Genomic DNA, 15,362 nt, shown 5'->3' on the forward strand with positions numbered 1-15,362 from the left:
AATATTCTCATTAATATCAATTCTTCGCCTCGTGCAACGTTTTCATGCAACACTGAACGTATGTCATATAGTAACATCTATATATAATTGTTTTCGTCTTCATTAACATACATAAAAAAAACATACATTATATACATCTACTCTGCTGAAAACAGTAGTGGTGCAGCAGTAGCATTACCCCTTCATATAAGGCTTGCGTGGGTTCAGGTCCCACGTCCACCCCCTGTGAATTGTCACTCAAAAGAGTCTGTTTTTTTTTTTCATTAAACAGCAAATTCCAACGTGGACCGGGAGCAAGCAATGCGAGAACACTACTAAAGATATATCAAATGGAAATGTGCGTCTTGTTTTATGTCTATTACAAAAAAAATCTATTTGAGTAACGATTTCAACTGTTATAGTTGTTGATGGCGGGTTTAGCGGTTGAAATTTTTAAACATTAAATAATATAAGGTGGAATAATAAGGTGGAATGTGTTCTTACTTTGAGTGTTTTCTACACTGTAAATGTGTTAGTAACTGGGATTGCGCCTGTATTACTGGAAGATTGCTTAGGAATGATACAGACTGGACAACTATATGTTTTGGGAAATGTTTTATTATTGCACTGTGCTGTGACTAAAAACCTTGAAGATGTGTTCACGAGGAAGGGAAGTTTCTGTTAAAAGCAAATGTTTTTTTAACAGCAGGTCCAGATGTGTTTATCCCGCTGCTTTTTGTTGCCTCAGCACTCAATCTTTAATGCCGACCTTGATATGTGCGCTGCTCACATTGGAGTGTCCCGTGTGTGTCTGTGTGCCGGTGACTGATCTGCGCCGTGTCTCTCAGCCTCTCTGATGTGCTCCGGATTGACACCTTTGAATGTTTGGTGCAGCAGAACAAATTCAACCTGATCTACCACAGTGGGTTTGTTATCACCTTATTCAATGGAAAGGTTCATGGACGTCAAATGGCAATGAATAGAAGATGAATTCATGTAAATACGTGAGCTGCCGTCCACAATTAGACATCGTATTTTGATGGCGATTTTGGTGATTCCCGAACAAATCTCTTATGCGATCCTTCTACAGTATCTCTCAAAATTATTTAGTTCAAATCGGTTATAAAGATTTCACTCCTGATCATGTTTTTTTATTATTCCTAATTTTGATGAGTCTTTAATTCGGATATAACTCGGGTTAACACTACGCTCAGAATTTAAAACTCAACCACCTTAGTTAGTTGAGCCACTGACGGCGTCTTTTCTTCGTAGCTAACCCGTTACTTTTGTGCTTCACAAAATATTGTAAAGTAAAGTATTAATAAATGAAATATTTCAATACTTGATCGAATAATAACAACTGATTTAAGGATTTCACATTTTCTTTCTCAAATGTGCTTACCTATATCATGGCAAAGTACAGGGATAAACCTTTATTTTCCGTTTACTCCGTTTTAATTAAGTCAGAACAAAGAAAACATTTAAGTCTATAAATGTCATCTCAAGAAAAGATGAGGGTTAATTATAATACTAATAACAGGAGTGATTATAATGATACAGTGCAAAAGTAAATATTCATTGAAAGAGCCGGGATCCATGAGTGAGGCGTCTTATTTTGTTTAACTCTTGCTATCGTATAGTGCATTCTGCCTGTCGGAGTTAGTTGTATTTATTATATATATATATATATATATATATATATATATATATATATATATATATATATATATATATATATATATATATATATATATATATATATATATATATTAGACATCAGACACTAGAAGCTGCTGACGAACCCTTCTCTTCGTTGTCAGTCTGTAGCGGCGAAAAAGTAAAAGCAATAAAGAGTTTTAACAGACGTCATTGAAGTGGATCGTGAGTTTGTGTAACGTTAATGAAAATGGCCAGGAGGGGTCACTAGAGAGGTGCGTGTCAAATGCTTTGAAGCTTTTATACGATTTCCGACACAATTGTTTCGAACGTTTTGATGCTTCGTGAGGCTTCACTCCGCCCATCACTACAGCGGGCAAGATTCGAGAGGCTCGTGCGCCTGTTTATTCGTCGCCCACTGATGACGTCAGAGGCGCGCACTGCCGCTTACGAGAATGTGCGAACGCTCTGATTCGTATACCAGAAGCGGCGTGAAGGTCGGCTTTAGTTGGCAGTGCGAATTGTAGGCTTAACTTAGCGGAGACCCGTTAGGAGGACAAAGGAGGGCGACACTGTCATATTTAGTAGATCAATGCTTCTCAGGCTCCAAGACTAATCCATTAAGCAGTTACAAACCTGGAAGTATGTTTTGGTCAGTGTTGAAATTACACAACTAAGTCTGATAAGTTTTTATTAGAATGTATTAAGTATTTAAATATGTTAATATGGGCATAACTGACTGCCTTTAACATTCATATCATTGTCAAAATTACGAGTTTCATGCTGCATTTTTAGATGTGCTGGTTAATTCATTCACAGGTCTGAAAAATTAAATACATAAAAAATATACATTTTACTTGTAAACAGTTATTTCTATTTGCATTCATGAACACAATAAAAACAGATCGTTTCCATCATGACACAATTTATTCATGCATATCATATTGTACTTAATTTAACATTATACATCCTTGGTGTCGAGATAACTTTTCTAGTTGTTGTCACTCATTAGATTTTTTTTTGGTGGATTGTCCTTTGTCCATTTTTTTAAAAATCATTCAGCAGTAGTCCACCATCATACTGAATCCACCAAGTCCTGAATTCCTTCTTCCCAGGCCCTTGGTGTCCTGATTAAATCTTTCACCCTGCTCTTCACTCACCGCTCTAAGATTTTCAGGGGAAATTCCAAATGCAAACTTTGAAGCTCATGTTGTAACTGAATTCCCTTAAAAGTTAACTAATGCATTGTTCACAATTTCTTTATAATTTAGACCTTTACGTAAAAACATCGAAATAACGTCTCTGAATGACAGATAAGCCTCTTGCTTCATGTCGTTCATTGCAGCATTAAATTCTGCATTTTTAATCAGTTTTCTAAAATCATTTTCAGCAAAAATGTCCTCTTTCAGTTTAGCCGCAGACAAACGCGCAGACGTTTGGCACAAATACATCAATCGGGCTCCATCTTGTGTCAGGACGCATTACATCATTAAAGCGGCACTTTATCTGCAAACACCAATAGAGGTCGGGTGATGTGTTTTTGTCACCAAGTTCATTTTCGCAGTTGACGTCGTTCTTTTTTTATCCCAATGCACAGAATGAGCAACAGGTAATGACGTCATATTTCGTACTCCCACAATGCACACTGTTTTATAGAAAGTGTAGCGCGAAGTACGGCGAGGTAGCTGCTGGTCATTTTTCTTTTTTCTTTTTAAGCAACATCAGATGAAGCCGCCTGCAACTTACATTGACACCACAAGAGGGCGCCAAGAAGTCAATACAGGTATTCACATCTGTTTATCGTCTGTTCTTTCTTGACATTATTTTAATTTCTGTTCTTTCTTTACATCCTATAGAGCATTTCATACTGTTCATTATTATACACCACTTACTGATTATTATTTCGTTTTTTTGTTCATATAGCACCTTTCAGTATAAACACCTGAACACTTAATGACTATCCTTTCTTTCTTTCTATACATTATTATGTACATTAATAAATTATCTTTCTTTCTTTAACGTAAAAACATTCATTATAAATACTAGAAGACTGATAGAACTTTTTTCTCCCCAGGGGAAAATTTGGCTTATTTGGGAGGTTCTTTTAAAAAAAAAAAAATCAATGCATAAACAGACAGATAATACACACATACCCCCCCAGAATGACTAAAAAGAAAGAAAATTTAAAACAAAATAAAGCGTCTGACTTGGCCGTCCCAGTACCAGTGAGGTGTTCATTAAACAGACGCATTGCTGTTAGTGTAAGAAGCCCCAGTCGTGTTTCTTGACACGGATCCATGGTGTTCATATTTTGGATGCCACACAATACCAAAGTCTTTTAAGATATTCCAGTCTGACTGTTTCCTCTGAACAAATTGTTTAATATACAGAAATTTATTGTGACAGTATTTCAGCATACGGCAAAGTCAGGACTTCACTGACAAACAGCAAGCTGACTTACAAGCAGAGCAGCACAGCAGGGAAGGTGAGAGAGAGGCGACAACACAGCAAGAGTCCAGTAGAAAGCTTTAGGGTCCCAGTACACAGAAACAGGCAGTCAGCAGGTGTGATCCCCCTAATGTCACAAACCCCCAAGTAAAGCCAATGACAAATCGTCAACAATCCACACAAAAACATCATGAAACACGGACAGAAGTACACAAAGAAAAATAAAACTAATTGGCCAGCAGGACCACCACAACCAGAAAAGAAGTACAGGTCGGCCCGAGCATCGGGTCATTTCTCTGTTGAAGCACATAAAGAAAGTGCGGACAGCAATCCTGCACATCAAAGACAATGGAACTTTCCCAAAAACTCGACCTCCACGTCAGGCAACAGGCTGGACAATCGAAATAAGGTCTCATTCAGCGAAACTCACGGAAATTCAAATCAATTGTCTCGCAGGCCGCAATCTCAACAAAGGTGTAATCCATAAAAATAAATCCAAACTGAGGACAAAAAGTATGTATTTGGATCCTTGAACAAAACACAGTGAGACAAAGTGAAAGGCAATGCAAACTGTACGAGGCTCATTGCAAATTTCAACATAAAGTGTTACTCATAGAGAAGAGCAGCAGCAAGCGTGCACTTGTGTTTCCTCCCTGCGTTGTCTTCAGGTGACCACTGGACTCTCTGCAGTTTCCTTCATTTCTGGCTCATGTGGCACGTTTGCGTCCTGTGAAGAAAATTATGAATAAAGATCCCCCCCGGAACGGTCCAATTTAAGAAATAAAACACAGGCAGGAGAAAGCGTCAGCCATTATTCTTTATCTAAATCTTTCAAGAGGCATACAACTTGTCATATTAGAAAGTGTCCTCTGCGCTCTATTTATACAAATTCATTGATTAGGTCACTATTCCAAAAAGGAATTCATTACATAATCAGAAAACTTTTAACATGATTGGTTACACCCAGTCACTAACAGGAAATGGCAGATGCTGACACCTTTAAATGACCACAATTTGATTGATAGTCCTTGCTTGCTTAGGATGTATGTGACATTTTAAATGTATTATTTTTATTCTTATTTTAGGAGACGTGTGAGTTCATCCCATATTCCAAAAAGGAGAATCCAGCTGGATACAAAAAAAAAAACAAAACAGGAAACTTAGTACTATAGAAGAATGGTCACGCCATAAATATAACATTTTCCCTTAAAAAGGTAATATAAAATAACAAGAAATACATGTATCATAGTGAATAATAAAATACCAGCATCAGCTTTTAATCATAAGCTCAGAAGGATATGAGACTTGGACACATGCCAGGTGCACACACAGAGCAGGGTTCAAATTCAACTCTTACACTTGACCATGTCCACTGTCCATTTGGACTGACACCACATTTGGAGGTCTTCGGTTCATTTGAAGATGTTGCACTATCGCTACAACCATCACCTACCATGTTGCAGACACAGGGGGTGGACACCTTTCATTGAGGGCGATGGACGGCCACCTTGAATTACTTTTAGGGTCCTTTTTAAAATACATTTACCTTGAGGAGGTGTGGTATGCAACAAAGCCCACAATATGAAGATATTCACCAAGCTATGAACAGTATGGACACTTATATTTCTCTCCTCCCTGTGCTCCTTCATTCTTCACCCTCCAGCTTACCACTTTAGGGCTTCTATCGAAGTTAAATTCTCAGTAATGGATTCATCTGAGTACTTTTAAGACAGACATGAACCTCACACGTGAATCATGAGGTGATCTTTTCACTGCTACAGGCCTTGTTTTTAGTATTTGTATCATCACTATTGAGCCTTCTCTCCACTATGAGTTCTTGTGTAGATCTGGAGGTTATTCATTATGGCAAAATGTTTTCCACAATCGGAGCAATATGACTTTTCTCTCTTATGCAGTTTTACATGTTTCTGAAGGTTGGAAGTGATGGTAAATCCCCTACAACATTCTGAACAACTATAGGACTTGTCACCTGTATGAATATTTACATGTTTACGAGGTTTGCCAGTGTGAATTATTCTGTGTTTTTTTAGATGGCTCATTTGACTGAACATCTTGCCACAGTCAGAACACTCATATGGCTCCTGTTGTGTTTGACACAGATTACCATTCCTGGACTTACATTTGCTTTTAACCAATTCCCTCTGTGTCTGGTAGACTTTGGTTAAGTCCGTATTGGGTATCTGAGTTTGAGTGGTGATCACACTTACCGTGTTTAGTTTCATCACCGGCTGAGAATCATCCTGCAAAGAGGCGGGTATCCCACTCTCTGATGCTAATGTTAGGTTCTTCATATTCTTATCATCCACTGTCTGTTTAGATCTGCACTGAGGAGATGTCTGAGCCAAAGGAGATAAGAAGAAGCTGCCACTGGCTTGTGAAGCTACAGAAAAAACAAATATGGAGATAAAGGCGAACTTTCGAAAGAGACAACCATGTTCTGTTAGTATTAACCCAGCTTCATTTTACTGATTCTGATTTGACTGCAAACACGACCAAAAAAAAAAAAAAAAAAAAAGAAGAAGAAATTGAGTCCCAAACGGATAGTAAAGAGGATGGACATTAATTATTTTAGTTTTTAGCCATCCCTGATTATTATATTTAAGTGAAACTTAAGCAATTGAATTAGTTTGGTAAAACATTTGTTATAGCAATGCTGTACATGCTTTCTCGACCTGTACAATCTTTAGAAAAGAGCTGAAACAAAGATAAATAAATCAGACAAATAAATCCAATAAATAAATCTGCTCCGAGCAGGTTTGAGGATTTGGATTTGCTGCTATGACAACACATCCAGCAAGAGTTTCAAAAAACCGACAGATCCAGGATCAAGCGAAATTGTCTACAATTACATCTGGCTAAACGAGTAATCCACGTACGAAGAATACCCCCCAGGTTTGTTCTATGATGTAAACAAGAATTAGCTCACACACTTAATCAGTGTCCATGCATGGATTTCATTCAGTCATTGCATCGCCATTCATGAATGAGCGACCACTTGATATCGGTGCTCAAATTATAAGAAGAGAATTTCATATAGAGAGGGTTTTGCGTGATCGGCAAGATCCTGTATTGCTCCAGGAGGAAATTATTTTCGAAAGATACCGCTTTAGCCAAGGGGGAATATTGTACATTAAAGATTTATTAGAACCTTATATTCGAAGTCAAACTCGGTGAAGTCGGGCTCTCACAACCACACAGGCAGTATGCATTGCTTTGAGGTTTTTTGCAAGCGGCACTTATATATATATATATATAAAATTGTAGACGATGTGGAAAATCTATCTAAAAGTGCAGTTTGCCAGGCAATTCATAAAGTCTGTTTGGCTCTGAAATGTTTCCTTCGGGTTTTCATAGTGTTTCCTGGACACCTCCGTGTGCAGACAATAAAATAGGCGTTTCATGCCATTGCAGGTAGGCAACACACAGGCAAAAACACCAACAGTTCCATAAAGAATCTCACAATCTGCCTAACATTCTCATTACCCAGGATTTCCAAATGTAATTGGGGCACATGGGACTGATCAGAGTGGAGTTTGATCAAACGTTTGGAAAATGTACCTCTCCTCCTGATGAATAATCAGACACTGTGTCTTCATCAAATATTTGACCTTCGTCAATATCTTGTTGGTCAGACACAAGTTCTAGGAATATGGCATTCCCTGCAACTGACCCAACAAAAAAGAGGGCTATATGGAACATACCTATGGCACATATTGAGGACAAATATATGCAATGACCATCCTTTACCTGAAATGAAGTAACCATTCTGCCACTGGTTCTGAGGAGGAGGAGTTTCCCCCTGGAATGCCCTCAGAAACAGGGCGATGGGCATTTTGCTGGAGAGCCAACTCTTCTGCAGGGGTTAGGTCTGGACCGCGTGGACCTCCAGCTGTTTTTTGCTTGTCTGCCTTTTTATTAGCTTTAAAATTAATGTTTTTTATATTATATATGATTCTTTATGTCAACAATTCTTTAAATAGTTATATATCAATGTTTACCAGTTTGAAGTATATTCTTGTACTTCACTTTAACCTGTTCCCGTGTTCTCCTTGTGCTCATGTTTGATCTGGAATTATGACATATTAAATAATAATTCATCTGACACATAGGAAATGAAACGCTGCATTCAGTAAGTACAATGCACACTATTTAGCGTTTAATTTGTCGGCCACTTTTTGTCAGCCGTCTTTTCTGGTTTGGGCTGCTTTTGCAGTGTTACCGCTTGTGCATATTAAATCTTGAAATTCTTTATGTCCTTCGAATTAAAGTTCCTTCTTTCGTCATTTTGTCACAGCCTATCAAAGACTTGCTGATCATGTTTTCTAGACTCAATATATATGGGCTTTTCAGTCAGCTCGGGCGCGCAATCATCTTGGATGATTAGATCCAGCTAAACTAATCTCCTACATGACTGCATTTGAAAAACCGACTTATCCCGGATGAGTTTCACCGGCATTAACTCATCCAAGATGAAGCATCTGATCTCGGATGATTTAAGCGACGTACGGAAAATACCCCCCAGAGCGTCTTAACAAAGAGCTGATCAGACTGTAAACAATGCAGTGCGCGGTCACCCAGTCATTGAATACAACGCGGCAAAGTTTACAAAGCGCCATCTTCCAGTACAGGGGTGAGCAATGTCGGCCCTGGAGAGTCGCAGTGGCTGCAGGTTTTTCTTCCATCCCCAGTTTCTTAATGAGAAGTCATTCATTGCTGATGAAGAACTTACTACTTAAGTGACATTTTGATGCTTCATTTCAGTGGTCTCGCTCGTTAAGGTTCCCCATCCTTCATTGCTTGTTTCAATCTTAGACAGCTGCATTCAATGTGTTTTAATGGTTTCTTATTAGCAATAAGATGTAAATGACAAAGCAGCCAGCAATTCTCCATCTAACTTGTTTCCATTTACATCTGTGTGTGTTCATCATGTTCTGTTTGATTTAATAAAGCACTTACCAGAAAATGCAACAGACTGAAAATGAGCCGCTTTAGGCTTCAAATCATTTGGATGATATCCCTGGAAAAGAAAAAAAAATCTACGATATAAGAACCTAACATTGCAGGCTAACAAGCCAAAAAATGAAATAAGGTCTCCAATTGGTAAGGGATTGATTTTTAATTAAGCAATTGGATTGAAACAAAAACCTGTAGCCACTGTGGCTCTCCAGGAGCGACACTGCCCACCCCTGAAGACCAAGGATGGCGACAAGAACCGGGCAGTTCAGTGAACACTTGAGTATTCTGAAACAGTAAAGAGGGGGAAAAAAATGAAACATCAAGTGTTACTTTGCTAAACTCATATACTATCGATCAAAACAGATTCATGTAATTTTAAATTTCATAAATTTCACCCATGCAAATCCTGTCCAATTTTGTTTTGGAAATGCACGTGTTATTTAACATTTTTTTAGTCACAATAGTCAAATTAATAACAGACAGATCTAATGATGCATCTAAACACATACACACTCCTATATTAAATTAGATTTAGCCTGTTAATTTTTCATAACATAATTCCAAATTTATGTAGAAGGTGGGAGAGGAGGATGCCATCATCTACATGCTACACCGATCCCTCTCCCACTTGGACAGAGGCAGTGGTGCTGTAAGAATTATGTTTCTGGACTTCTCTAGTGCCTTCAACACAATCAAACCTCTGCTCCTTAGGGACAAGCTGACAGAGATGCGAGTAGACTCACACCTGGTGGCATGGATCATGGACTATCTTACAGACAGACCTCAGTATGTGCATCTCGGGAACTGCAGGTCTGACATTGTGGTCAGCAACACAGGAGCGCCATGGGGGACTGTATTTTCTCCGGTCCTTTTCAGCCAACATACATCAGACTTCCAATACAACTCGGAGTCCTGCCACATGCAAAAGTTCGCGGACGACACTGCTATCGTGGGGTGCATCAGGAGTGGGCAGAGGAGGAGTATAGGAACCTAATGAAGGACTTTGTTAAATGGTGCAACTCAAACTACCTACAACTGAACACCAGCAAAACCAAGGAGCTGGTGGTGGATTTTAGGAGGCCCAGGCCCCTCATGGACCCCGTGATCATCAGAGATGACTGTGCAGAGGGTGCAGACCTATAAATATCTGAGAGTGCAGCTGGATGATAAATTGGACTGGACTGCCAATACTGATGCTCTGTGTAAGAAAGGACAGAGCCGACTATACTTCCTTAGAAGGCTGGCATCCTTCAACATCTGCAATAAGATGTTCCAGATGTTCTATCAGACGGTTGTGGTCAGCGCCCTCTTCTATGCGGTGGTGTGCTGGGGAGGCAGCATAAAGAAGAGGGACTCCTCACGCCTTACAAACTGGTGAGGAAGGCAGGCTCTATTGTAGGCACAGAGCTGGACAGTTTAACATCTGTGGCAGAGCGATGGGCGCTGAGCAGGCTCCTGTCAATCATGGGGAATCCACTGCAACCACTGAACAGGATCATCTCCAGACAGAGGAGCAGCTTCAGCGACAGACTGCTGTCACCGTCCTGTTCCACTGACAGACTGAGGAGACCCCACACTATGCGACTCTTCAATTCCACCTGTGGGGGGTAAAAATTAATATTATACAAAGTTATCGTCCGTTATACCTGCATTGTTATCACTCTTTAATTTAATATTGTTTTTTATTAGTATGCTGCTGCTGGAGTATGTGAATTTCCCCTTGGGATTAATAAAGTATCTATCAAATAAAATATCAGTATTATAGTCTTTGTCACTGTTGCAATGTAAGATTTTCCATATAACTTGATAAATATTTTGTATGTCTTTATTTGTAATTTAGGCAAAGTAATGCAATTTAGCATTTAAACCCGCAAGGAAGCCAGGATGTTTAACATATGGTTTGGGGGGGTTGCAGGTGTTAAGATGTTCTATTTCCCCCATTGGTCTGAGGTATGGCTGTTTGGAATTGGCTTGTCTCAGAGGCCTTTAAGTACCATGATGTCCTATTGGCTGTAGGGGTTGGACAGAAAACCCATAAATTTGCTTGCTTTATCTCACTCTCTCTTACTAACATCTGGAAGAAGCTCTCTCTTACTGATCTGATGAAGCAGACCATCACACCATGAACTGAAGACAACACAATGAAGAGCACAGCTTCAGCCATACTGAACAGGCTTGAGGCCTGCTCTGAACAAAGCTGAGCACCATGGATGCCTTAACTAGAGACATTTTAATTAACTACAAGTCTGTGTGCCACCTGAGCTACACATCACCATTTAATCAGGTTGTATGGTTGCCAATATTCAAATGTACTTTGCATTTTCTTATTATTTATGAATATTATCATTTAATACATTATTTTATGTGTAACTTAACTCCTGTTTGTCTTTTACTACATCTAATTGCCTGAGGTTATAGATATAGAAGGGAAGGTGGGGATAAGTTATATACAATAACACCTTATAAACAGTGGTAAGTCTGTGAGATTAAGCATTCTAATGCTACATATTAATAATACAATAGGGGAAGGTAGAGCAATATATATATATTACTTTACCAAGATAAAACAACTGGTAAATCGACAGCCTCACCTTTTGGCTCAGCTCTCTTCACCACAACGAATCGTTGCAGAGCCCACATTACTGTAGATGCCGCACCGATCTGTCTGTCAACCTCCCACTCCATTCTTCCCTCACTCGTGAACAAGATCCAGAGATAATTGAATTCCTCCACTTGAGGCAGTAATGTGCTCCCATCCCGGAGAGAGCATTCCACCCTTTTCCAGCTGAGAACCATGGCCTCGGATTTAGAGGGGCTGACTCTCATCCCCACCGCTTCACGCTCGGCTGTGAAACGCTCAAGTGAGAGCTGGAGATCATTGTGTGATGAAGCCAACAGAACCACGTCTTCCGCAAATAGCAGAGACGAGATTCTGAGGTAACTGAACCAGATCCCCTCCACTCCTTGGCTGCGCCTAGAAATTCTGTCCATAAAACTTATGAACAGAATCGGTGACAAAGGGCCGCCCTGGTGGGGTCCAACCTCAACAGGAAATGATTCTGACTTATTACCGGCAATGCAAACCAAGCTCCTGCTCCTCCTGTAAAGGGACTGAATGGCTCGTAACAATGGGCCTTGTACCCCATACTCTTGTAGCACACCCCACAGGATGCTTTGAGGGACACGGTTGAATGGCGTCTCCAAATCCACAAGACACATGTGGACTGGTTGGGCAAACTCCCATGCCCCCTCCAGGATCCTGGTCAGGGTGTACAGCTGGTCCAGTGTTCCACAGCCAGGACGGAATCCTCATTGTTCCTCTTGAATCCGAGATTCGGCCATCGACCAAAGTCTCTTCTCTAGCACCCCTGAATAGACCTTACCAGGGAGGCTGAGGAGTATGATTCCCCCAATAATTGGAGTACATCCTCCGGTCACCCTTTTTAAAAAGGGGTCCACCACCCCAGTTTGCCAATCCAGAGGCACTGCCCCCGATGTCCATGCGATGTTGCAGACACGTGTCAACCAGGACAGCCCCACTACATTCAGAGCCTTGAGGAACCCAGGGTGAACTGCGTCCTCCCCAGGGGCCCCGCCACCTCGGAGCTTTATAACTACCTTGGCGACCTCTGCCCCTGATATGGATGGCCCCGATCCCCCACCCCGGAATCCTCCAGCTCTGCTTCCTCTAAGGAAGACATGCTGTTGGGATTGAGAAGATCCTCTAAGCATTCCTTTCACCAGTCAATAACGTCTGCAGTTGAAGACAGCAGGGCCCAATCCCCACTATACACAGTGATGGTGGAGCACCGCTTTCCCCTCCTGAGGCACCTGCCGGTTTGCCAGAACCTTCTCGGTGCCGACCGTAAGTCGTTTTCCATGGCTTCCCCAAACTCCTCCCATGCCCGAGTTTTTGCCTCTGCAACAGCCGATGCCGCCACATGCTTGGCCCGTCGGTACCCCTCAGCTGCCTCTGGAGTCCCACTGGTCAACCAGACACGATAGGACTCTTTTTTTTCAACTACGTCCTTGAAGTAGCAAAAGAAATTAGTAGCTGCGCTGCTGCAGCAAAATTCATTGTGTCTGAGAAACTGATGAGAGATTGGAGGAGGCAAGTAGATGTTAAAAAAAAAAAAAAAACTTTAGTGTCGCATTTTTGAACAGGTGTCTAAGTCAGGGTCTGATTTTATGATGGATTTTTCGGGTTTCAAGACCCGACTTATACGTGAGTATATACGGTAATTAAAAAGACCCTAGAGTAAACTGGGGTACTCCCTGTTTTTTTTTATTTTTTAAACTTTAAATGTTTTGTTATGTCATTGTACTACTTAAAGGAATGCTTTGTTGTCTCAAACAAGTAATACTATCAAACATAGGGACACTCTGAGCACATATAAATCCTAAACATGACGGTGGATGTTTCGTCTCTTTTGCTGCTATACCGCTCTAATGATACAGCACTCGATCAAACGTAAAATCACCATGGAAAACTACGTTAGGTTACAAATAAATTCCTTCAGTGATTGTTATTACAATAAAAAGGTATGTAGAATCTTAAACTAAAACAAAAAATGGGGAACACCCCAATTTACTTTGGTGTTTTTTTATTATTATTTCTAACATCTCTGACATAGGGAAAAAAAAGAAATGGATGACTGACTGTTAATGTACACCAACGTGTACACACACCGGGAACTGTGATCACCAACAATAGAATTGAAAAAAGAATGCCTTGTTAACTTTCCCTCATTCAGCACATCACTTAACCGGAAACTTCCCCTGTGGAGTGACAGGCAAACCGTTGTCACCAATCAGTATTTTCCTTTAGTTTTGCCACGGTACCTACCGTTTCCGTACACTTGTCGTCAACTCTCTGATTGTGAGTGTGTTGTCTCCAATTTTGTGCATCACCTTTTTACATCGTTAAATTTTTTGTCACTTGGCCTTCGGGGCCACCGTAATATCCCAATAATGTCATTGAAAAATCATATTTCTCTTTTATTCATAGTTTATTTTTAGTCATCATTTTAATAATTGATATATCCTAACAGCAAGTGAAACAAAAGCTGATGTATGTGAGGCGGAGTTGAGTCGTCAGGAGGACGGACTTAGATGCTGCCTTGCGTGGAGCGAAGTACTGTGGGTAGAATGAAGAAGGAGAAAGCCTGGTTGTATTCACTGTCTGTTAAAGTAATAGTTTGACATTCAAATAGTTAGAAGGTTCCTTAGAAATAGTGAGTGTCAATCGAAGCAACATAAGTTCTATTCATTTGTTTTGGTTCATAATAAATTGTTTGCGTATACAGTATATGTTTATTTTAGAGCCAATATGTTAAAGTTAAATGAGTATAAAGAACCAGATAGTAATGTTATACTTTGGAGAACTTTGTCTCTACAGTTCTTATAAGGCTCTGTTAACTCAGAATATTTAATTTATTAATTAAGTTGTAATTGTTACACTTGTAATTTCATTTAGGCCAAGTTCATACTTCACGCGACACGACTCATGCTCCAGTGGACACTACACAAGCATTGCACTGTTTGTGCGCATACCTTACGTAACTCTGGAAGATTCCACCAGGTGGCATTGTGAGATATCATCACGGTGGGTGAGAAAACGTTCAGCTTCACTGTGTTGTGAATTGCCTGAAACCAGTGGCGTAGCTAGGGGTGGGCGGATGGGGTGGTCCGTCCCGGGCGGCACATTTTTGGGGGCGGCATTATCGGCCAAAAGGCTCAGTACAATTCAAGTGTAAGCAGCAGGGTTCGGAAAAATATCACTCATGAATAAAAAAAGTAAAACTCTCTGATTTTTATCCACAAATGCACAGGTGGGCAAAGTCAGTCCTGGAGGGCTGCAGTGGTTGCAGGTTTTTGTTCCAACCCAGTTGCTTAATTAATAACTAATCCTTGTCAATTATTTAATTTCACGGCTTGCCAATCCGAACGCATTCTTGCTCTGAGCAGAAAACATCCTCACCTATCACTTGTGGTTTTCACAGCGTAATTATATCTATACTAATAAAAGGCAAAGCCCTCACTGACTCATCACTAATTCTCCAACTTCCCGTGGAGGTGGAAGGCTGAAATTTGGCAGGCTCATTCCTTACAGCTTACTTACAAAAGTTAGGCAGGTTTCATTTCGAAATTCTACGTATAACGGTCAAAACTGGAACCTACTTTTGTCCATATAAACGGCCATAGCCTTCAGCTTGGTCACCGTGTGAGGCGGAGTTGCATCCCGCATCATCACGCCTCCCACATAATTGAGTGCCTGCCCATATAAGGTAGATATTCGCGGG

At 40.3% G+C, this 15,362-nt stretch overlaps 1 protein-coding gene across 1 annotated transcript in view; it reads right to left on the minus strand.

Annotated features, from left to right (window-relative positions):
* LOC120533443 (zinc finger protein 239-like) overlaps positions 1-9,130 on the minus strand; it is a 48,702-nt gene extending 39,572 nt beyond the window's left edge. Inside the window, exons 1-2 of the mRNA XM_039760344.1 lie at positions 9,061-9,130; positions 6,312-6,484 (exon numbers count right to left, since the gene is read on the minus strand). The gene's annotated coding sequence lies outside the window, so the exon portion shown is untranslated. The remainder of the gene's footprint in view (positions 1-6,311; positions 6,485-9,060) is intronic.
* Between the last annotated feature and the right edge of the window lie 6,232 nt (positions 9,131-15,362).

The sequence above is a fragment of the Polypterus senegalus genome, chromosome 8 (assembly GCF_016835505.1).
Source record: "Polypterus senegalus isolate Bchr_013 chromosome 8, ASM1683550v1, whole genome shotgun sequence".
Classification (NCBI taxonomy): Eukaryota; Metazoa; Chordata; class Cladistia; order Polypteriformes; family Polypteridae; genus Polypterus; species Polypterus senegalus.